At 42.5% G+C, this 22952-nt stretch overlaps 1 protein-coding gene across 5 annotated transcripts in view; it reads left to right on the forward strand.

Moving 5' to 3' along the window:
• LOC139413477 (transcription factor SOX-13-like) overlaps nucleotides 1-22952 on the forward strand; it is a 70286-nt gene that overhangs the window by 10153 nt on the left and 37181 nt on the right. Inside the window, exon 3 of one of the 5 annotated variants that reach the window (XM_071160930.1) lies at nucleotides 6085-6306. The exons of the other annotated variants lie outside the window; for them this stretch is intronic. The gene's annotated coding sequence lies outside the window, so the exon portion shown is untranslated. The remainder of the gene's footprint in view (nucleotides 1-6084; nucleotides 6307-22952) is intronic. 5 annotated transcript variants of the gene reach the window in all.

Consider the following 22952-nt stretch of genomic DNA (forward strand, 5'->3'; position numbering starts at 1 on the left):
TAGAACAAGCAAGACATAGCAACATAGGACAAGCAAGACATAGCATACAGAGCAACATAGGACAAGCAAGACGTAGCATACAGACAGAGCAACATTGCAAAAATGTTTGTTGTTATGAGTCAGGGAAATGCTATAAATTAGTAGGAACGTATATTGAAAGATGAGAAGTTGAGGATTTATAATAAATAGCGCTTTGATGTCATACAAGCAAGCCAAACACCTGTGAGTCCAAATGTGAACTTCACTTTTCCACATCATAAAACCATGTCATATACAGTTTCAACATTTATGATCACTATGTTTGATGTACAGTTAGAAGATGACATGGCGTTATACCCTGGGTTGTCCTGAACAGAATGAGCCTATGTGAAGAAAATTTGCCCCGGAGCACGCACCTGAATGCACGCATGACTCAATTCTATGCACACCAAAATTGTTGTCAATAGAACGGTTTTGGATTGTGTCAACAACAGCAGTAATTGTGTGATGCTGGGGATGCAGGGTTGTGTTCCAAACAAAACAAATATAAGTGTGCTTGTTCCTCAACTGCACAGCTATTAGAGCAAAAAACAAAGCACCTTATAGTTGAATACTCTACTTTCAATCGTAAAAGTGCATTGCCATTTCTTAGGAACTGTATACAGCCTATATCTCTATCTCTACTAGAGGTCGACCGATTATGATTTTTCAACGCCGATACCGATTATTGGAGGACCAAAAAAGCTGATGCCGATTTAATCGGCCGATTTTTAAAATAAATAAATAAATAATAATAATTAAAAATTTAAAAAATTGTAATAATGACAATTACAACAATACTGAATTAACACTTATTTTAACTTAATATAAAACAAAATCAATTTAGCCTCAAATAAATAATGAAACATGTTCAATTTGGTTTGAATAATGCAAAAACAAAGTGTTGGAGAAGAAAGTAATTTGTGCCATGTAAAAAAGCTAACGTTTAAGTTCCTTGCTCAGAACATGAGAACATATGAAAGTTGGTGGTTCCTTTTAACATGAGACTTCAATATTCCAAGGTAAGAGGTTTTAGGTTGTAGTTAATATAGTATTTATAGGGCTATTTCTCTCTATACCATTTGTATTTCATATACCTTTTGACTATTGGATGTTCTTATAGGCACTACAGTATTGCCAGTGTACACAGTATAGCTTCCGTCCCCCTCCTCGCTCCTACCTGGGCTCGAACCAGGAACGCATCGACAACACTCGAAGCATCGTTACCCATCGCTCTACAAAAGCCGCGGCCCTTGCAGCGCAAGGGGAATAACTACTCCAAATCTAAAAGCGAGTGACGTTTGAAACAGTATTAGCGCACACCCAGCTAACTAGCTAGCCATTTCACATTGGTTACACCAGCCATTAGGCTGATAGACTTGAAGTCATAAACAGCGCTGTGCTTGCGAAGAGCTGCTGGCAAAACGCACAAAAGTGCTGTTTGAATTAATGATTACGGGCCTGCTGCTGCTCAGTCAGACAGCTCTATCAAATCAGACTTAATTCTAACATAACACACAGAAATACGAGCCTTTGGTCATTAATATGATCGAATCCGGAAACTATCATTTCGAAAACAAAACATTTATTCTTTCAGTGAAATACGGAACCGTTCGGTATTTTATCTAAAGGGTGGCATCCCTAAGTCTAAATATTCTTGTTACATTGCACAACGTTCAATGTATGTCATAATTACGTAAAATTCTGGCAAATTAGTTCGCAATGAGCCAGGCAGCCCAAACTGTTGCATATACCCGGACTCTGCGTGCAATGAACGCAAGAGAAATGACACAATTTCACCTGGTTAATATTACCTGCTAAACTGGATTAGTAGTTATAACTAGTGATTATGATTGATTTGTTTTTTATAAGATAAGTTTAATGCTAGCTAGCAATTTACCTTGGCTTCTACTGCATTCGCGTTACAGGTAGCCTACTCGGAGTGCAAAGATTGGAACCCCTAAGCTGACAAGGTGAAAGTCTGTCGTTCTGCCCCTGAACAAGGCAGTTAACCCACAGTTCCTAGGCAGTCATTGAAAATAAGAATGTGTACTTAACTGACTTGCCTAGTTAAATAAAAGGTATTTAAAAAAATATATATATATATTTTAATAATCGGAAATCGGCGCCCAAAAATACCGATTTCCGATTGTTATGAAAACTTGATATCGGCCCTAATTATTTGGCCATTCTGAATAATCGGTCGACCTCTAATCTCTACATTTCTATCCATCATAGCTATCTATCTCACCTCTATTTAAAATATGGATTTGGACAGCAGGTAAATATACCAGGAAACACATCTGAATAGGAATGATGTGCTGTATCATTACTGTTGAACTGTACCTGAGTGAGAGACCATTTTCACCAATTATAAACAGTCAAAAGATTACAGTGCAAAGAAGTAAATCCAGAATACTGGCTATTTTAGGCTATAGATTATAGCCTATATACAATTTTTAAAAAAAGCAAGGTCTGCTCTGAGAAATCAAGTTCTATTGGGAATTACATTACATATTGGAAAAAGAGAACACAACACGTATGTCATGATTGGTTTAAAAACAAACTGTTAATCCTTCAATAATTTGCTAGGTTTCCATAAAGGAGAATGTTGATTTTTAAACCATTTTTATCTGTGCACACCCCTATTAAGAATTGATTGATTTGTTGATTGATTGGTTAATTGGGTTCCCTGGCTCAGAATCAATAGCCTATGACGTGTCTTGTTGCTTTTGTAACTCTCTGACTGCAGTGGCTTTGTTTAGTCATTTATGTTCATGTCGGTATCTGTCTGACCTATACATGACGGTACACACAAGCACACATGCATTTGACTGAGATTGGTTTTGGCTCAGCCAATTTTACCCAGTCCAAGGAGAAGAACCAGTTTTGCAACTCTCTCAAATCAAATTTACTTGGTCACATGCACCAAATACAACAGGTGTAGTAGCCCTTACAATGAAATGCTTACTTAAAAGCCCTTAACCAACAATGCAGTTTTAAGAAAATACCCCCCCCCAAAAGTAAGAGGTAAGAATAGCAAATAATTAAAGAGCAGCAGTAAATAACAATAGCGGGGCTATATACAGGGGGTACCGGTACAGAGTCAATGTGGGGGGGCACCAGTGTTGAGGTAATTTGTACATGTATGTAGAGTTATTAAAGTGACTATGCATACATAATAACAGAGATTATTAGCAGCAGCAAATAGTCTGGGTAGCCATTTGATTAGCTGTTCAGGAGTATTATGGCTTGGGGGTAGAAGCTGTAGAAGCTGTTTAGAAGCCTCTTGGACCTAGACTTGACGCTCCGGTACCACTTGCTGTGCTATAGCAGAGAGAACAGTCTATGACTAGGGTGGCTGGAGTCTTTGACCATTTTTAGGGCCTTCATCTGACACCACCTGGTATAGAGGTCCTGGATGGCAGGAAGCTTAGTAGTCATTTAGGCAGGTTACCTTAGTGTTCTTGGGCACAGGGACTTTGGTGGTCTGCTTGAAACATGTTGGTATTACAGACTCAGACAGGGAGAGGTTGAAAATGTCAGTGAAGACCATTTGGTCAGCGCATGCTCGGAGTACACATCCTGGTAATCGGTCTGACCCAGCGGCCTTGTGAATGTTGACCTGTTTAAAGGTCTTACTCACATTGGCTGTGTAGAGCGTGATCACACAGTCGTCCGGAACAGCTGATGCTCTCATGCATGTTTCAGTATTACTTGCCTCGAAGCGAGCGTAGAAGTTATTTAGCTCGTCTGGTAGGCTTGTGTCACTGGGCAGCTCTCGGCTGTGCTTCTCTTTGTAGTCTGTAATAATTTGCCAGCCCTGCCACATCAGACGAGCGTCTTAGCCGGTGTAGTACGATTCGATCTTAGTCCTGTATTGACGCTTTGCCTGTTTGATCGTTCGTCGGAGGGCATAGCGGGATTTCTTATAAGCTTCCTGATTTAGAGTTCCGCTCCTTGAAAGTGGCAGCTCTACCCTTCAGCTCAGTGCGAATGTTGCCTGTAATCCATGGCTTCCGGTTGGGGTATGTACGTACAGTCACTGTGGGTACGACGTCATCGATGCACTTATTGATGAAGTCAATTACTGATTTGGTGTACTCCTCAATGCCATCAGAGGAATCCCGGAACATATTCCAGTCTGCTCGCAAAACAGTACTGTAGCTTAGCATCTGCTTCATCTGACCACTTTTTTTTAATAGACTGAGTCACCGGTGCTTCCTGCTTTCATTGCTTGTAGGAATCCGGAGGATAATCAGATTTGCCAAATAGAGGGCGAGGGAGAGCTTTGTACGTGTCTCTGTGTGTGGAGTAAAGGTGGTCTAGAATTTGTTTTCCTCTGGTTGCACATTTAACATGCTGATAGAAATGAGGTAAGACGGATATAAGTTTCTCTGCATTAAAGTCCCCGGTCACTAGGAGCACCGCCTCTGGATGAGTGTTTTCCTGTTTGCTTATGGCGGTATACAGCTCATTGGGTGCGTTTTTAGTGACAGCATCGGTCTGTGGTGGTATGTAGACAGCTACAAAAAATACAGATAAACTCTAGTTAGATAAGCTGTAGACCACACTATCATGAGATCCTCTACCTCAGGTGAGCAAAACCTTGAGACTTCCTTAGATATCGTGCACCAGCTATTGTTTACAAATATGCATAGGCCCCCGCCCCGTGTCTTACCAGAGGCTGCTGTTCTGTTCTGCCGATAGAGTGTATAACCCGCCAGTTGTATGTTGTTAATGTCGTCGTTCAGCCATGACTCTGTGAAACATAAGATATTACAGTTTTTAATGTCCTGTTGGTAGGGTACACGTGCTTTCAGTTCGTCCCATTTATTTTCCACTGATTTAACGTTAGCTAGCAGGATGGAAGGCAAGAGCAGGTTAGTCAGTCGTTGCTTGATCCTCACAAGGCACCCCAATCTCTTTCCGCAAAACGTCCTTTTCCCTTTCCAGCGAATCACGGGGATCTGGGCCTGGTCAGGTGTCTGTAGTAGTATATCCCACCCATCCGACTCATTGAAGAAGAACTCTTCATCCAATTTGAAGTGAGTAATCCCAGTTCTGATGTCCAGAAGCTCTTTTCGGTCATAAGAGACAGTAGCAGCAACATTATGCACAAAATAAGTTATGACCAACGCAAAAAAACAAACAAAATAGCATGGTTGGTTAAGAGCCAATAAAATGTCAGTCCTACCCTCCGGCCCCATTTCCAATTTATGGAAATGACAGCTCGCTCTCTCACTCACAATTTCTCAATACTAAACGTGATATGGGTGGATTTGAGACTCTTGAAGATATATAAACTCTGGAGAGGCTGAGGCACACACATTCACTGTCTTTTCTGTTAGGTTAGATGTGTGTTAGTGTGTAAAGCAGTGCCAATCTTTCAGCTCGCTGTCTTTTAGGGACCACCCGCTGTAGACGTCTGATTGCCGACATTTTCAAGCGATACCACATGTAGCATCGGTGCCTTCTTTAGAATCACTTGATGTTGTCCTTACTGCGCAAAGAAATCTCCATGACAACGCCTCCGAGCCATGGCCCGCCAGTCTATAAGGCCCTCAGCAAACGGGGACCTATACACGCACACACACACCCACACCCTTTCTCAGCCACATATGCTCTGTGAACACGTGGGTGACCTAAAGTAGTGGTCCTGAATGGGCCTTAGATACAAAGTGTGCCGAGGCTAAAGGAGACAGCTCATTGTGTGGGCCTGCCCCCTTTGTCTGAGTTAGCCTGAAGGGGTACGAGGGGGTGGGGTTTGGGCAAAAAGGGGCCCTTCATAAACATCCTTTCTTCCCCTTCTCTTATTCTTTCTCTTGATTGGGAGTATATTTTGTCTTTCCTTTCCTCCTCTCTGATAAATGCCACAGTATCCTTTTCTATCCATCACAATACATTGCCTGTTCCTGAGTCTGAGAGAGATGGAGAGAGAGGATGAAAAGAGGCTGCTTTTTAACCTGCATTTCTGAAAGCAGAAGAAAGGAGCCGCTGTGCCAGAGCCAGTCCCTTTCTCTTATTTCCTTTTCTTTTTTCTCCTTTCTCTCTTTTTGTGAAAAGTGTGATTGTGTCATCAGCCTATTTATATGAAGAGAGGACGCAGAGAAAGAAGAGGGAGGACGCAGAGAAAGAAGAGGGAGGACGCAGAGAAAGAAGAGGGAGGACGCAGAGAAAGAAGAGGGAGGACGCAGAGAAAGAAGAGGGAGGACGCAGAGAAAGAAGAGGGAGGACGCAGAGAAAGAAGAGGGAGGACGCAAAAGGAGAGCATAGCGTGCTCAAACTGTAGGTTTATATAATTAAAACTGCGAATTGTAACTTTTTGGGCAACCCAACCAAATTCACATAAATGTGAGTTTTAGATCATTCATTGTCATTAAAAACAAGCCTAAGAAGCGGTAGATCTGTTCTATGTGGGTTATTTCTATGCTTCTCGTTCTTACAGTGCATTCGGAAAGTATTCATACCCCTTGACTTTTTCCACATTTTGTTACATTACAGCCGTACACTAAAATGGATTAAGTCGTTTTTTCCCTCATCAATCTACACACAATAGCCCATAATGACAAAGCAAAAACAGGTTTATAGAAATGTTTGCACATTTGTTAAAAATAACAAACTCATTATTTAACATTTATAAGTATTCAGACCTTTACTCAATACTTTGTTGAAGCACCCGTGGCAGCAATTACAACCTCGACTCTTCTTGGGTATGATGCTACAAGCTTGGCACACCTATATTTGGGGAGTTTCTCCCATTCTTCTCTGCAGATCCTCTCAAGCTCTGTCAGGTTGGATGGGGAGTGTCGCTGTACAGCTATTTTCAGGTCTCTCCAGAGATGTTCAATCAGGTTAATGTCTGGGCTCTGGTTGGGCCATTCGAGACTTGTCCCGAAGCTACTCCTGCATTGTCTTGGCTGTGTGCTTAGGATCGTTGTCCTGTTTGAAGGTGAACCTATGCCCCAGTCAGAGGTCCTGAGTGCTCTGGAGCAGGTTTTCATCAAGGAACACTCTGTACTTTGCTCTGTTTCTATTTCCCTCAATCCTGTCTAGTCTCCCAGTCCCTACTGCTGAAAAACATCCCCACAGCATGATGCTGTCACCACCACGCTTCACCGTAATGATAGTGGCAGGTTTCCTCCAGACCTGACACTTGGTATTCAGGACAAAGAGCTCAATCTTGGTTTCATCAGACCAGAGAATCTTGTTTCTCGTGGTCTGAGAGTCCTTTAGGTGCCTTTTGGCAAACTCCAAGAGGGCTGTCGTGCCTTTTACTGAGAAATGGCTTCCGTCTGGCCACTCTACCAAAGGCCTGATTGGTGGAGTGCTGCAGAGATGGTTGTCCTTCTGGAAGGTTCTCCTATCTCCACAGAGGAACTCTGGAGCTCTCTCAGATTGACCATCGGGTTCTTGGCCACCTCCCTGACTAAGGACCTTCTCCCCTGATTGCTCAGTTTGGCCAGGCGGCCAGCTCTAGGAAGAGTCTTGGTGGTTCCAAACTTCTTCCGTTTAAGAATGATGGATGCCACTGTGTTCTTGGGGACCTTTAATGCTGCAGAAATGTGTTGGTACCCTTCCACAGATCTGTGCCCCGACACAATCCTGTCTCAGAGCTCTACGGACAATTCCTTCAACCTCATGGCTTGGTTTTTGATCTGACATGCACGGTCAACTGTGGGACCTTATATAGACAGGTATGTGCCTTTCCAAATCATGTCCAATCAATTGAATTTACCACAGGTGGACTCCAATCAAGTTGTAGCAACATCTCAAGGATGATCAATGGAAACAGGATGCACCTGAGCTCAAATTCGAGTTTAATAGCAAAGGGTCTGAATACAAACCTTTCTACCAACCTGTTTTTACTGTCATTATTAGGTATTGTGTGTAGATTGATGAGAAAAAAATATATTTAATACATTTTAGAATAAGGCTGTAACGTAACAAAATGTAGAAAAAGGGAAGTGGTCTGATTACTTTCTGAATGCACTGTAAGTTTAGTCTTGCTTCTTTTACTTTCAGTTTTGTACACCAGCTTTAAACACCTGAAAATATAATATTTTTGGTTATGGAAAATGTATTTCACAGCAGTTAGTACAATTATTCTCTACGCTATACTTGCTTGTTTTGAGTCACAAACTGAAATTAGGCAATTTATTCCAATTTTAACAACCAGGAAATGGCAGAGTTATTTCTGCATAGTGCATCTTTAACAAAGTGAACATGTGGCATCAGTGTGCCTTGGGGCCATCCCTGAGCTCCACATGGATTTAAAAATGTTTTTCCCGGTGTATCCTTGAGTTCCCAACACTGCTCTTTTTGTGATGATATCTGGCCATCAACCACAGAGAACAATACTAATTCAACATCAGCTACCTCTCCTCTGGCGGTATCACACTTTACAACTCCTCACAGCAGGCCTGTGTGTGTGTGTGTGAGATTAACTGAATTAATCTGTTGTCTGTGTGAGTGTATTCTGTGGCCAGTGGGTAGCCCCCTGGGTTCGGCCAGGAGGGAGAGGAGAGGAAGGGTAGGAAAGCTTTTGTATGTCTGGTCTTGAGAGCTCAGTTCCTAATGAGACCCATTCAGAGACCCATTCAGCAACCCAACACAAGAAACCTGCTTCAGACCCTACCCATGCTGAGGCAGAAAGAAAGCGTGTGTATGTGTGGGTACGTACGTGCGTGAGAGAGAGAGAGAGAAATGTTGTCCCGCAGAACACTATAAGAGAAACAACCAACCATGCCATCCACAACACTGTATCAGATTGAGTTTCTGTCATCTTGCCAACCCCTCCCTCCATAAAATCTAATATCAAGTAAAGACAGACACACAGCAGGCTTCGCATGTTGGGGTCATCATAACAGACATATGTATGTGTTGAGTTGTTCTCTCACAACAAGGCTTAGTGTACTAAATACCTGACACATGGTCTGGGCCTGAGGCTGTCTATGAGCCAAGGGGGACTGAGAGAGGAACATGGTCCTGGGAACCCACTGTGGATCCAGGTCTTCATCTCAACTCCGTTAATTAGCCCATGTTAAACTATTTGAAATATTCTTGCTAACTATTTTAAAGGGATGGCATTTGTCCTATATTTTTCAGAGAAAATCTCTAAATGAGCGATTCAAAGTGTCTTTCAGTTAATTGGTGGCCTTTTAACGAGCCAGATACTAATTGATGGTCATCTTCAGTGAGATCCAGCATCCACAGTGGGGTTGAATCCACAGTGGGGTGGAATCCACAGCTCTAGTAAGTGTGTGTGTGTCAATCCACTGCGTTATGTGGGTTGGAGAGAAGCAGATTAAATATTTTGTGTCACCAATGAAAGGAGAGTGAATGTTCGTCCGCTCGCTGTTTGCTGCTCCCGAGGAGAGTGTGATCTTTATTTGAATCAGTTTATACAACCATATCGTCTTACTAAACTCTGTGACCACACAAATGTTGCTCCGGTCAATTAAAAAATCCAGCTTGGGGGCAGAAAACAGTGAATAGATCAAATATATATACTCTTTTCATTAACATATTGTTTCTAGCCCAGCTCCTGTGTTATATTTGAATGTGTGATAATCCTCTCTTTCCTTCATTTATTGTGTCCCCGTTTCAGGCAGGCGGCCAAGAAACCCCCATAAAGCATAAAGGTGACATTGTTAGTTATGTGATCCTGGACATCACAGTGCTGTACCACACCTGTGGGTCCAGCTATTTGATCCTTATCACACATTAATGTTATAGGTCACAGGGGCAAAACCTAGATGATGCAAAGTATTGGATTGTTTGACTCAGAGGCACTGTCGCCATGACTGGAGGTAAACATGAAGACCAATAGGGGGGGAGGAAGTAAGAGATGGTTAGAGGGACATAGAGAGGGAGGGAGCTAGAGAGACAGAGTTAGTGTTGGAAGGAAACAGAGAGAATTCAGTCTGCAGAGTGGCCCTGTGCTGAGAAAGAGCCTGCCTGCCTGCCTGCTGACAACATGACCTGTTTCTGCTGTGGAGGGGTCCTCCTAAGTCTGTAGACCTCCACGCCTAAGAGATACCTCTCCTTAACCTTTACTTTTCTCTCTGATTGATAAATGTAAATGACCGACTGCTTGTTTCTCCAGAGTTGTCATTAACGACTTGCTTGTGACAATATCATGATGTATTGTACTGCATTGTTTAGCTGGTGTGGAAATATAGACATTTCATGGTAAAATTGTTAATGAACAATTACCTTTTTTGTTTTGTTTGGGATTCAGATGAACCAGCAACACAAAATACAATTTAGCGTGAAGTTATTGCCATTATTACATATTAACAGTAGCACCAACTGAAGCGTATGACTGTGTAATAAAGAGATATGAAACATTAGGTAGAGTGAATGGCTCTACAGGGGTTTCATAACTTCATTCCCCCAGGGAAGACCATGGGACTAGAGTCCCACTAAGTGTATGCACCTGTGCTATGGTGCACCTGTTAAGGGTTGTGTCCCAGCCACCGTTCAGGCTTTAATGTTGGCATCGCCAGCCTCACTTGCCACTGTGCAAGGCCCACGGGCATAAGGGAACCAACCACTCTGAGCTGCAGAATAACTGCAGGTCAACATGCTATCTTTGCCAGAGCATTTAAACATTCCTAAAGCAGGTTTGATTGTATCCAGCCTGAGATATTTAAAGGCTCAGGACAATTTAACACAACTTTAAACAGTTTGGAAATGTTTCTTCCAGCAGGAGATGTGTGTCAAGTTAGTTCTGTGTTTGAGTGTCTCTCTCTCTACCCAGAGGAGTCCCTGCAGAGCTTTTGTCTATAGAGCTGTCAGTCTCAGAGTTCACTTGATCAGCCATCGTGTGCTGTTATGATACTGGCTCAGTGCTCTCTCTAGAAGCCCCCCCCCCCCCCCCCCCCCCCCCCCCCCCCCCCCCCCCCTCCCCCGGTCCCTTTCAGACCATGTTTGGAAAACAACAAAGACGACACTGAGCAAACTAAAGATGGAGGGAGAACAACCGAATGCCTTTGCATTGCAGATGCCCCGGGGTGAGATGTTGGGTTTACAAGTTACAACATGTTTGGTAACTGAATCTTTTGTGTCGACTTTTTAGTGCCTCATGGGAAGAGTTCGATTTCAGAGGTGTCACAGCTCAGATTCAGTGCTGATCTTATCTCTGAGGTTTAGACATGCTCCCTCCCTTTCCTCCATCCGCTTTCATCCTTCCTCCTTTCCTAGAAGTAATCACTGATCTCAACATGACTGGATTGGTGAACGCAATGTAGTGGAAGTGGCTTTCACCTGTTTCAGAGTTTCCATTCCATTTGAACTTCACTACAACAGTCTTGGAGAAGTATTTTGTTGCTGCACTTTAGAAAAATGCTAACTCTGTTTAACTGCAATACTGTCCTAAATGTATGTAAATGTTTTGAATTGTTCCTTTTTAAATATGTTCTCCAGTTTAGTCGTGTATGATGTCATGACAGTCCCAAGCTACTGCATTTACCAGTAGTTCAGCTGACTGCAGCCTATCATAACACAGCATAGTTTTAGGACTTCCATAGACCTGACCACAGATAACCTATGAGCCATGTTAATTTAATTTGAAGTCTGAGAAATTATGCCTAATTGATTGCACCTACATTTTAAATTATAAGATTCATATCATCTTCAATACATATAGTACCAAACATCCGATTTGGAACATCATTATTCCTAACAACAGGTAAAACATGAGGAATCCAATAAAATGATCAAATGCCACCCATGGACCCCACTACAACTCACGCCAATCCAGTGGCGGTCGGTGACGTTTATGATGAGGAAGGAGGATTTTAGAAATGTTATTTCTATTACGGCGTATTGGATGACTGTCATTCATATTTCATTCAACCAGTTCAACGTAACATCCATAGGTTTAGGCTACTACATGATACTCAAATTTTCCCTATACCCATCATGAGGTTGCTACAACCAAGCCTATGAATAAACATTTACAAAGTAGTTGCACACAGGTCAAGAATTTGAAGTGACAGACAGTGAGTGACACATGGACTAACCGTGACCCATACAATTTCCCCTTGCAACATTTTTAGTCCAACAGAGTTTAAATTGGACAAATTCAGGTATGTTTATCCCCATTTCGTTGTGTTTGCTTCCGTTTTAAGAAATGTTTTTCAACAGAATCGTAATGAATAAATCCCTGATCACATAGTACAGGTTACTTACATAGCAGCCACGTTGTATTCCCTTCTCTCCTCCCCTCACCTTTTCCCTTTACTTCTGGACTTCAATGCACAACACATCAGCTGTATGTGACCAGGCAAAAAAACTTTCCAAGCCAAACCATATCAAAACCGCTACACACAGCCTACATCGTTGTTGCCATATTAGCTAAAGTAACGTCATAGTCAACATAGCTAACAGAACTAAGGAGTTAGTAAACCCGCTTCAATCATACAGTAACGTTTAGTTTATAGTCAGTAAGAAGTTTAGCAGTTACACCGTGAGGCCCCGGTGGCAATAAATTAGTAAAACGAAAACTAGCTAGCTATCTTTGCTAGCTGCCTTTGCTAGCTAAGTAAGTGAAACTGAAAGTTAAAAAATGACTCTCTCTTGCTTCTCCTTTATTTTTGAGTCAAACACTCACCACATTGTATGCACTGCAGTGCTAGCTAGATGTAGCTTATGCTTTCAGTACTAGATTCATTCTCTGATCCTTTGATTGGGTGGACAACATATCAGTTCATGCTGCAAAAGCTCTGATTGGTTGGAGGACATCCTCTGGCAGTTGTCATAGTTACTGTGTAAGTCTATGGAAGGGGGTGAGAGCCATGAGCCTTCTAGGTTTTGTATTGAAGTCAATGTACCCAGAGGAGGACGGAAGCTAGCTGTCCTCCGGCTACACAATGGTGCTACCCTAAAGAGTGTTGTTGAGGTTACTGTTGACCTTCATTGGAAAACAGTGTGTTTTAATCAATTATTTGGTGACGTTAATACTTTTAGTATAGTTTTATCTAAAAAGGATTTATTTTAAATGTTTTAGAATTTTTATTTTTATGAAATTCACTGAGGAGGATGGTCCTTCCTTTCCTCCTCTGAGGAGCCTCCACTGTGCCACTCCCACCCCAACAACCAGTATACCGTATCAGTTATCTGTCTGACAAGTAGTATGGAGCTGCTGCTTATAGTATTGCTTTTTCATCCTATGTAATGTAGTCCCTGTGAATCTGGTGATGTTTTTCCCCCTGCTAGTCTTATCTTTCTAACTACATAAATTATTTCAGAACAATCTGAGGTGGTGGGTGTCATGGCTTGCTGAAATGACATGTAACAATTTATTCAAATCACACTACAATTCTACATGGGAGGCCCGAGACGAGGCAAGCCCTAGCATTGTCTGAGCTCTTACGCTACAGCATTGTTTAACTCTAAGATTAGATATGGACCCCGGACCTCAACCCCAGATAACCTCCACACACACCTTAGTGCAAAACCAGGCTGTCAGCAGGTCTGTAACTCAATCAGATTCATTCTGCCTTTGTGTCCATGGACACAGAGAGAGGGGTGACCAGTTATATGGTCAGGTGCTGCAAAGAAGGACCTAGAAAAACTGCAGCTAGCCCAGAACAGAGCGGCATGTCTTGCTCTTCACTGTGTTCAGAGGGCTAATATCAATACTATGAATCAAATACATTTATAAAGCCCCTTTTTAGATCAGCAGTTGTCACAAAGTGTTTATACAGAAACCGAGCCTAAAGCCCCATAGAGCAAGCAATGCAGATGTAGAAGCACGGTGGCTAGCAAAACCTCCCTAGAAAGGCTGGAATCTAAGAAGAAACCTAGAGAGGAACCAGGCTCTGAGGGGTGGTCATTCCTCTTCTGGCTGTGCCGGGTGGAGATTATAAGATTACATGGCCATTAAGGCCAGATCAATCTTCAAGATGTTCATAGATGACCAGCAGGGTCAAATAATAATCACAGTGGTTGTAGAGGGTGCAACAGGTCAGCACCTCAGGAGTAATTGTCAGTTGACTTTTCATAACTGAGCATTCAGAGGTTGAGACAGTAGGTGCAGAGTAGCATGAACAGTACACAGGTCAGGGTTCCATAGCTGCAGGCAGAACAGCAGAAACTGGATCAGTAGCACATCCGGTGAACAGATCGGGATTGCATGCCAGTCTCTCTTGGCTCAAAGTAGAGGAAAGGCTGACTGCATTACTTCTTGTTTTTAGAAGAATCATTAATTTGTTGAAAATTCCAAATTGTTTGCACAGTCAACTTACACACAGCACTGACACACACTTACCCCACCAGACATGCATCCAGGAGTCTTTTCACAGTCTCCAAATCCAGAACAAATTCAAGAAAACGTACAGTTTTATATAGATCAAGATTCTCCAACTGGCAGCCTGCAGGTGGTTTTATTTTGCCCCCAAAGTTTTCTGTGCAAATTCATTGTTGGACATGACTGTAAAAACACCAGGAAATCAGCTCCAAGTGATCTAAATCTTTTCCCAGCTATTCCCACACATAATAGAAAGACTGTATACAAATGTAATCAAGGTTTGAAATGACTGCTTTAGTCAAATATTATATCTGTTTGGGCTTCTACAATTATCCGCATAAGAAAAGATTGGCCTGCAGCTGAATCTAGTTGGTGATCCCTGATTTAGAGCCATGATTACAACAAGATGGTGCCGGAGTACAAGGCTCACGTTTTACTTAACTAATTGTGTTTTTTTAGTTTTTTTTGTGTTGTTTGTAACTTATTTTGTACTTAATGTTGCTGCTACTGTCTCTTTCGAGATCGAAAATAACTTCTGGACATCAGAACTGAAATTATTCCCCACGGACTGGCACAATCTTTTTTTATTTTGACGAGTCTGACGTGAATGATATACTGCTTCCCAGGGAACAGGGAACAGGCCCGTCATTTGCATGACAAGAAGGTGGAGAAAAAGGGCCCAGAGAACGGTCTGTCTTCTGAGAATTCGTATGCGATTGAATAAACCCCCAATTCCTTCCATTCTGCTTGCTAACGTGCAGTCTTTTTGGAAATAAATTGATGACCGACGCGGAAGATTAAACTACCAATGGGACATTAACAACTGTAATATGTTCTGCTTCACGGAGTCATGGCTGAACGATGACATTATCAACATACAGCTGGCTGGTTATACGCTGTATACGCTGTATCGGCAGGACAGAACAGCGGCGTCTGGTAAGACAAGGGGTGGCGGACTCTGTATTTTTGTAAATTACAGTTGTAAATGACAGTTGGTGCACGATATCTAAGGAAGTTTCAAGGTTTTGCTCGCTTGAGGTAGAGTATCTCATATGCTGTAGACCACACTATTTACCAAAGAGTTTTCATCTGTATTTTTCGTAGCTGTCTACATACCACCACAGACTGATGCGGGCACTAAGACTGCACTGCATTCCGCCATAAGCAAACAGGAAAATGCTCATCCATAGGCGCTCCTAGTAGCCGGGAACTTTAATGCAGGGAAACTTAAATCCGTCTTACCAAATTTCTATCATCATGTTAAATGTGCAACCAGATGAAAAAACAACTCTAGACCATTTTTACTCCACACACAGAGACGCATACCAAAGCTCTCCCTCGCCCTCCATTTGGAAAATCTGACCATAATTCTATCTTCCTGATTCCTGCTTACAAGCAAAAATGAAAGCAGGATCACCAGTGACTCGATAAATAAAAAAGTGGTCAGCAAATGCTGAACTACAGGACTGTTATGCTAGCACAGACTGGAATATGTTCCGGGATCCCTCCGATGGCATTGAGGAGTACACCACATCAGTAATTGGCTTCATCAATAAGTGCATCGATGACGTCGTCCCCACAGTGACCATACGTACATACCCCAACCAGAGGCCATGGATTACAGGCAACATCTGCACTGAGCTGAAGGGTAGAGCTTCCACTTTCAAGGACGCTAACCCGGAAGCTTCAAAGAAATCCTTCTATGCCCTCTGACGAACCATCAAACAGGCAAAGCGTCAATACAGGACTAAGATCGAATCGTACTACACCAGCTCTGACGCTCATCGGATGTGGCAGGGCTAGCCAAGAGCTGCCCAGTGACACGAGCCTCCCAGATAAGCTAAATTACTTCTATGCTCGCTTCAAGGCAAATGACACTGAAACATGCATGAGAGCACAAGCTGTTCCGGAAGACTGTGTGATCACGCTCTCCTCAGCGATTGTGAGTAAGACCTTTAAACAGGTCAACATTCGGATTACCAGGACGTGTAATGCGATCATGCGCTGACAAACTGGCAAGTGTCTTCACTGACATTTTCAACTTCTCCCTGTCCGAGTCTGGAATACCAACATGGTTTAAGCAGACCACCATAGTCCCTGTGCCCAAGAACACCAAGGTAACCTGCCTAAATGACTACCGACCTATAGCACTCACATCTGTAGCCATGAAGTGCTTTGAAACGTTGTTCATGGCTCACATCAACACCATTATCCCAGAAACCCTAAACTCACTCCAATTTGCATACCGCCCTAACAGATCCACAGATTATGCAATCTCTATTTCTCTCCACACTGCCCTTTCCCACCCGGACAAAAGGAAAACCTATGTGAGAATGCTATTCAATGACCTACAGCTCAGCGTTCCACACCATAGTGCCCGCAAAGCTCCTCAATAGGCTAAGGACCCTGGGACTGAACACCCCCCTCTGCAACTGGATCCTGGACTTCCTGACGGGCCGCCCCCAGGTGGTGACACAACACATCTGCCACGCTGATCCTCAACACAGGGGCCCCTCAGGGGTGCATGCTCAGTCCCCTCCTGTACTCCCTGTTCACTTATGACTGCATGGCCAGGCATGACTCCAACACCATCATTAAGTTTGCCGATGACACAACAGTGGTAGGCCTGATCAACAACGAAATAGTCTATTTCATGGCCAGGTCTCTGACAGGTCTCTGGCCATGTGGTGCCAGGACAACAATCTCTCTTTCAACCTGATCAAGACAAAGGAGATGATTGTGGACTACAGGAAAAAGAGGACTGAGCACTCCTTCATTGATGGGGCTGTAAGTGGAGCAGGTTGAGAGCTTCAAGTTTATTGGTGTCCACATCACCAACAAACTAACATGGTCCAAACATACCAAGACAGTCGTGAAGAGGGCACGACAAAACCTATTCCCCCCCCAGGATACTGAAAAGATTTGCCTGGGTCCTCAGGTCCTCAGATCCAAAAAGTTATACAGCTGCACCATCGAGAGCATCCTGGTTGCATTACTGCCTGGTATGGCAAATGCTCTGCCTCTGACCGCAAGGCACTACAGAGGGTAGTGTGTATGGCCCAGTACATCACTAGGGCCAAGCTTCCTGCCATCCAGGACCTCTACACCAGGTGGTGTCGGAGGAAGGCCCTAAAAATTGACAGACTCCAGCAACCCTAGTCATAGACTGTTCTCTCTGCTACCGTACGGCAAACGGTACCGGAGCACCAAGTCTAGGTCTAAGAGGCTTCTAAACAGCTTCTACCCTCAAGCCATAAGACTCCTGAACATCTAATCAAATGGCTACCTGGACTATTTGCATTGTCCCCCCTCTCCCCTACACAGCTGCTACTCTCTGTTATTATCATCTATACATAGTCACTTTAATAACTCTACCTACATGTACATATTACCTCAACTAACTGGTGCCCCCGCACATTGACTCTGTACACAGGTGGGTATCGGTACAGTCTCGCTATTGTTATTTTACTGCTGCTCTTTAATTACTTGTTACTTTTATTTCTTATTCTTACTTGTATTTTTTTAAACTGTATTGTTGGTTAGGAGGTCGGAAGTAAGCATTTCACTGTAAGGTTACACCTGTTGTATTCGGTGCATGTGACTAATAAAATTTGATTTTGATTGCATGTAACCCCCTTCCATCTCAGATTGCTCAAGTGAACAGCAAACCTGGTTTTAAAAAACAGATAAAGCAACACCTCACAACGCCTCTCCCCTGTTTACATAGACATGTTGTGTGTATGTACTGATATGTTGTAATGTTTAAAATGTATGTTGTTCTTGTCTATTAATGTTCTGTATTATTTCATGTTTTTTGTGGACCCTAGGAAGAGTAGCTGCTGCTATCGCAACAGTTGATGGGGATCATAATAAAATACCCCCAAAAAACTCTCTCACACTTCCTGCCACCAACACCCCCTACAGAGAAAAAGCATCACTCCTTAAGCATCACTCATTACGAACAGTCAAATGAACAGAGTATTTGAGGTGAAGGGCTTTGAGGTGTGCAGAGGGAGGGGACTTGAGTGGATTGTAAAGGTTGTTGTCACAGGCATTATTGCCCATCCTCTATGTTCAGGAAGTTCAGACTTTATTAAGATCATCCCCCCGCCCCCTCATATATCCACCCTATGGCTTGTAATCTGTGGTGTTGAGAACTAGAGTTCCCCGTCCAACACATTAAAAGCTCTGTAAAGCCATTGGTGAATGTATTAGGTCGCTCTCTCTCTCTACTCACTCACACTCTCTCACTCTCAGGTTTAGAGCCTTGGCTTCTGGCAGGCAGGTGGCTTTGTGTAGAGACATAATGTGAAAGGGGGAATGGGGGGGGGGCCTCTAATCATTATGCACTCTGCATTTTCCCCTCTGTTCCCGGGCCGGTCGGCACATTCCGCTGGCATTGTTATCAGCACTGTTTCCTGCAGCCCGCGGCTTTTGTCCGTCTTTCGCCCATTGTCCCGGTTTCCTTTGTTCACTCCGTCTAACAATGACTTTTGTCTCACACACACACACACAAACATACACACACGCACACACACATACACACACGCACGCACACACGCACACACACATACACACACACACACACACACACACATACACACATACATACATACATACATACATACATACATACATACATACATACATACATACATACATACATCACGTCATTAAAACTCGTTTTTCAACCACTACACAAATTTCTTGTTAACAAACTATAGTTTTGGCAAGTCGGTTAGGCCATCTACTTTGTGCATGACACAAGTCATTTTTCCAACAATTGTTTTTACAGACAGATTATTTCGCTTATAATTCACTGTATCACAATTCCAGTGGGTCAGAAGTTTACAAACACTAAGTTGGAAAATTCCAGAAAAGGATATCATTGAATTAGAAGCTTCCGATAGGCTAATTGACATAATTTGAGTCAATTGGAGGTGTACATGTGGATGTATTTCAAGGCCTACCTTCAAACTCAGTGCCTCTTTGCTTGACATCATGGGAAAATCAAAACAATTCAGCCAAGACATCAGAAAAAAAATTGTAGAACTCCACAAGTCTGGTTCATCCTTCGGAGCAATTTCCAAACACCTGAAGGTACCACGTTAATCTGTACAAACAATAGTACGCAAGTATTAACACCATGGGAACACGCAGCCATCATACTGCTCAGGAATGTCTCCTAAAGATGAGCGCACTTTGGTGCGAAAAGTGCAAATCAATCCCAGAACAACAGCAGAGGACCTTGTGAAGATGCTGGAGGAAACCGGTACAAAAGTATCTATATCCACAGTAAAACGAATCCTATATTGACACAATCTGAAAGGCCGCTCAGCAAGGAAGAAGCCACTGCTCCAAAACTACTATAAAAAAGCTAGACTACGGTTTGCATCTGCACAAGGGGAAAAATATTGTACTTTTTGGAGAAATGTCCTATGGTTTGATGAAACAAAAATAGAACTGTTTGGCCATAATGACCATCGTTATGTTTGGAGGAAAAAGGGGGAGGCTTGCAAGCCAAAGAACACTATCCCAACCGTGAAGCACGGGGGTGGCAGCATCATGTTGTGGGTGGTATTTTCTGCAGGAGGGTCTGGTACACTTCACAAAATAGATGGCATCATGAGACAGGAGAATTATGTGGATATATTGAGGCAACATCTTAAGACATCAGTCAGGAAGTTAAAGCTTGGTCTCAAATAGGTCTTCCAAATGGGCAATGACCCCAAGCATACTTCCAAAGTTGTAGCAAAATGTCTTCAGGACAACAAAGTCAAGGTTTTGGAGTGGCCATCACAAAGCCCTGACCTCAATCCTATATAAAATGTGTGGGCAGAACTGAAAAAGTGTGTGCGAGCAAGGAGGCCTACAAACCTGACTAAGTTACACCAGCTCTGTCAGGAGGAATGGGCCAAAATTCACCCAACCTATTGTGGGAAGGTTGTGGAAGGCTACACAAAACGTTTGACCAAAGTTAAGCATTTTGAAGGCAATTCTACCAAATACTAATTGACTGTATGTAAACTTCTGACCCACTGGGAATGTAATGAAATAAATAATAGCTGAAATAAATCATTCTCTCTACTAATATTCTGACATTTCATATTCTTAAAATAGTGGTGATCCTAACTGACCTAAGACAGGGAATCTTTATTTGGATTAAAGGTCAGGAATTTAGAAAAACTGAGTTTAAATATATTTGGCTAAGGTGTGTGTGTGTGTGTGTGTGTGTGTGAACTTCCAACTTCAACTGTATATACAGTACCAGTCAATTTTGGGGACACCTACACATTCAATGTTTTTTCTTTATTTTGACTATTTTCTACATTGTAGAATAATAGTGAAGACATCAACAATATGAAATAACACATATGAAAGCATGTAGTAGCCAAGTGTTAAAGAGTGTTAAACAAATCTAAATCTATTTTAGATTTGAGATTCTTCAAAGTAGCCACTATTTGCCTTGACAGCTTTGCCAACTCTTGGCATTCTCTCAACCAGCTTCATGAGGTAGTCACCTGGAATGCATTTCAATTAACAGGTGTGCCTTGTTAAAAATGTATTTGTGGAATTTCTTTCCTTAATGCGTTTGAGCCTATCAGTTGTGTTGTGACAAGGTAGGGGTGCTATACAGAAGATAGCCCTATTTGGTAAAAGACCAAGTCCATGTTAAGCAAAGAGAAGCGAGAGTCCATCAGCACTATGATGAAACTGGCTCTCGTGAGGACCGCCACAGGAAAGGAAGACCCAGAGTTACCTCTGCTGCAGAGGATAAGTTCATTAGAGTTACCAGCCTCAGAAATTGCAGTCCAGATGAATGCCTTACAGAGTTCAAGTGACAGACACAGCTCAACATCAACTGTTCAGAAGAGACTGTGTGAATCAGGCCTACATGGTCGAATAGCTGCAAAGAAACCACTACTAAAGGACCCCAATAAGAAAAAGAGACTTGCTTGGGCCAAGAAACACGAGCAATGGCCAGTGTACATCTGTCCTTTGGTCTGATGAGTCCATATTTGAGATTTCTGGATCCAACTGCTGTGTCTTTGTGAGATGCAGAGTAGATGAATATGTGGTTTCCACCATGAAGCATAGAGGAGCATGTGTGATGGTGTGAGGGTGCATTGCTGGTGACACTGTCTGATTTATTTAGAATTCAAGGCACACTTAACCAGCATGGCTACCACAGCATTCTGCAGTAATACACCATCCAATCTGGTTTACGCTTAGTCCCACTATCATTTGTTATTCAACAGGACAATGACCCAAAACACACCTCCAGGCTGTGTAAGGTCTATTTGAACAAGAAGGAGAGTGATGGAGTTCTGCATCAGATGACCTGGCCTCCATAATCACCTGACCTCAACACAACTGAGATGGTTTGGGATGAGTTGGACCGCAGAGTGAAGGAAAATCAGCCAACAAGTGCTCAGCATATGTGGGAACTCCTTCAAGACTGTTGGAAAAGCATTCCTCATGAAGCTGGTCGAGAGAATGCCAAGTGTGTGCAAAGCTGTCAAGGCATTGGGTGGCTACTTTGAAGAATCTCAAATATTAAATATATTTTGATTTGTTTCACACTTTTTTGGGGTTACTACTTTCCTTTTCTTTTGAGCCAATCAGTGGTGTTGTGACAAGTTTGGGTTGGTATACAGAAGATAGCGCTATTTGGTAAAATACCAGGTCCATGTTATGGCAAGAACAGCTCAAATAAGCAAAGAGAGTGTGCCAAGACTGCAAAGCTGTCAAGGCAAAGTGTGGCTACTTTGAAGAATCCAAAATATATTTTGATTTATTTAACACTTTTTTTGGTTACTACGTGATTCCATATGTGTTAATTGATAGTTTAGATGTATTCACTATTATTATACAATTTAGAAAATAGTAAAAATAAAGAAAAACCCTTGAATTAAATTTTTGACTGGTACTGTATACAGTGAGGCAAAAAAGTATTTGGTCAGCCACCAATTGTGCAAGTTCTCCCACTTAAAAAGATGAGAGGCCTGTAATTTTCATCATAGGTACACTTCAACTATGACAGACAAAATGAGAAAAAAAAATCCAGAAAATCACATTGTAGGATTTTTAATGAATTTATTTGCAAATTATGGTGGAAAATAAGTATTTGGTCACCTACAAACAAGCAAGATTTCTGGCTCTCACAGACCTGTAACTTCAGTAACTTCTGTAACTTCTTTGTCCTCCACTTGTTACCTGTATTAATGGAACCTGTTTGAACTTGTTATCAGTATAAAAGACACCTGTCCACAACCTCAAACAGTCACACTCCAAACTCCACTATGGCCAAGACCAAAGAGTTGTCAAAGGACACCAGAAACAAAATTGTAGACCTGCACCAGGCTGGGAAGACTGAATCTGCAATAGGTAAGCAGCTTGGTTTGAAGAAATCAACTGTAAGAGCAATTATTAGGAAATGGAAGATCTACAAGACCACTGATAATCTCCCTCGATCTGGGACTCCACGCAAGATCTCACCCCGTGGGGTCAAATGATCACAAGAACGGTGAGCAAAAATCCAAGAACCACACGAGGGGACCTAGTGAATGACCTGCAGAGAGCTGGGACCAAAGTAACAAAGCCTACCATCAGTAACACACTACGCCGCCAGGGACTCAAATCCTGCAGTGCCAGACGTGTCCCCCTGCTTAAGCCA

This window comes from Oncorhynchus clarkii, chromosome 7 (genome assembly GCF_045791955.1).
Source record: "Oncorhynchus clarkii lewisi isolate Uvic-CL-2024 chromosome 7, UVic_Ocla_1.0, whole genome shotgun sequence".
Classification (NCBI taxonomy): Eukaryota; Metazoa; Chordata; class Actinopteri; order Salmoniformes; family Salmonidae; genus Oncorhynchus; species Oncorhynchus clarkii.